Source organism: Phocoena sinus, chromosome 18, assembly GCF_008692025.1.
Source record: "Phocoena sinus isolate mPhoSin1 chromosome 18, mPhoSin1.pri, whole genome shotgun sequence".
NCBI lineage: Eukaryota > Metazoa > Chordata > Mammalia > Artiodactyla > Phocoenidae > Phocoena > Phocoena sinus.
This window is the reverse complement of record NC_045780.1, coordinates 45,555,731-45,558,554: the sequence shown is the minus strand read 5'-3', so window position 1 is coordinate 45,558,554 and position 2,824 is coordinate 45,555,731.

Sequence of the window (2,824 nt, the reverse complement as noted above, 5' to 3'; positions counted from 1 at the left end):
GGAGCTGCCGAAGAGGCAAGAGATTTTTTCTGGCCTCTTTGTTTCCTGGTGCAAAAGGAGAGGAGATTAAGAGTGCCATTAAAGGAGCTCCAGAGATGGGCGCGAGCCACGGCTAAAAGCGCGGACCCCAGAGACGGGCATGAGACGCTAAGGCTGCTGCTGCCACAACCAAGAAGTCTGTGTGCGAGCACAGGTCACCCTCCACACCTCCGCTCCTGGGAGCCTGTGCAGCCTGCCACTGCCAGGGTCCTGGGATCCAGGGACAACTTCCCCGGGAGAAAGCACGGCACGCCTCAGGCTGGTGCAACGTCACGCTGGCCTCTGCCACCGCAGCCTTTCTCCGCACCCGTTCCCCTCCCTCCCTCCGGGCTGAGTGAGCCAGAGCCCCCGAATCAGCTGCTCCTTTAACCCCGTCCTGTCTGAGCAAAGAACAGTCACCCTCAGGTGACCTACACGCAGAGGGGGCTCCAAATCCAAAGCTGAACCCCAGGACCTATGCAAACAAAGAAGAGAAAGGGAAATCTTTCCCAGCAGCCTCAGGAGCAGCGGATTAAATCACCACAATCAACTTGATGTACCCTGCATCTGTGGAATACCTGAATAGACAACGAATCCTCCGAAGTTGAGGAGGTGGACTTTGGGAGCAACAATATATACACTTTCCCCCCTTTTTCTCTTTTGGTGAGTGTGTATGTGTATGCTTCCGTGTGTGATTTTGTCTGTATAGCTTGGCTTTTACCATTTGTCCTAGGGTTCTGTTGGTCCATTTTTTTTTTTTTTTACTTAAAATTTTTTTTCTTAACAATTATTTTTTATTTTACTAACTTCATTTTATTTTATATTACTTTATTTTATTACATTTTATTTTATCTTCTTCTTTCTTTCATTCTTTTTTTTCTGAGCCATGTGGAGGACAGGCTCATGGTGCTCCAGCCAGGTGTCAGGGCTGTGCCACTGAGGTGGAAGACCCAAGTTCAGGACACTGGTCCACAAGAGACCTCCTAGTTCCATATAATATGAAACAGTGACAATCTCCCAGAGATCTCCATCTCAACAACAAGACCAGCTCCACTCAATGACAAGCAAGCTACAGTGCTGGACACACCATGCCAAACAACTAGCAAGACAGGAACACAACCCCATCCATTAGCACAGAGGCTGCCTAAAATCATAAGGCCACAGACACCCTAAAACACACCATCAGATGTGGACCTACCCTCCAGAAAGACAGGATCCAGCCTCATCCACCAGAAAACAGACACTAATCCCCCCCACCAGGAAGCCTACACAACCCACTGAACCAACCTTAGCCACTGGGGACAGACACCAAAAACAACGGAAACTACGAACCTGCAGCCTATGAAAAGGAGACCCCAAACACAGTAAGTTATGCAAAATGGGAAGACAGAGAAACACACAGTGGATGAAGAAGCAAGGCAAAAACCCACCAGACCTAACAACTGAAGAGGAAATAGGCAGTCTACCTGAAAAAGAATTCAGAATAATGATAGTAAAGATGATCCAAAATCTTGGAAATAGAATAGACAAAATGCAAGAAACATTTAAAAAGGACCTAAAAGAACTAAAGAGCAAACAAGCAGTGATGAACCACAAAATAAATGAAATTAAAAATACTCTAGAAGGGGTCAATAGCAGAATAACTGAGGCAGAAGAACGGATAAGTGACCTGAAAGATAAAATAGTGGAAATAACTACTGCAGAGCAGTATGAAGAAAAAAGAATGAAAAGAATTGAGGACAGTCTCAGAGACAACTGGAACAACACTAAACAAACCAACATTAGAATTATAGGGCTCTAAGAAGAAGAAGAGAAAAAGAAAGGGACTGATAAAATATTTGAAGAGATTATAGTTGAAAACTTCCCTAATATGGGAAAGGAAATAGTTAATCAAGTCCAGGAAACACAGAGATTTCCATACAGGATAAATCCAAGGAGAAACATGCCAAGACACGTATTAATCAAATTATCAAAAATTAAATACAAAGAACAAACATTAAAAACAGCAAGGGAAAAACAGCAAGTAAAACATAAGAGAATCCCCATAAGGTTAACAGCTAATCTTTCAGGAGAAACTCTGCAAGCCAGAGGGAGTGGCAAGACATATTTAGAGTGATGAAAGCGAAAAACCTACAATCAAGATTACTCTACCCAGCAAGGATCTCATTCAGATTTGACAGAGAAATTAAAAGCTTTACAGATTAGCAAAAGTTAAGATAATTCAGGACCACCAAACCAAATTTACAACAAATGCTTAAGGAATTTCTCTAGGCAGGAAACACAGGAGAAAGAAAAAACCTACAATAATAAACCCAAAAAAATTAAGAAAATGGTAATAGGCATATACATATCGATAATTACCTTAAATGTAAATGGTTTAAATGCCCCAATCAAAAGATATAAACAGGTGAATGGATACAAAAACAAGATCCATACATATGCTGTTTACAAGAGACCCACTTCAGACCTAGGGACACATACAGACTGAGAGTGAGGGGATGGAAAAAGATATTCCATGCAAATGGAAATCAAAAGAAAGCTGGAGTAGCAATTCTCATATCAGACAAAATAGACTTTAAAACAGAGACCATTATAAGAGACAAAGAAGGATACTACATAATGATCAAGAGATCAATCCAAGAAGAAGATATAACAATTGTAAATATTTATACACCCAGCATAGAAGCACCTCAATACATAAGGCTATAACTAACAGCTATAAAAGGGGAAATTGACAGTAACACAATCATAGTAGGGAACTTTAACACCCCACATTCATCAATGGACAGATCATCCAAAATGAAAG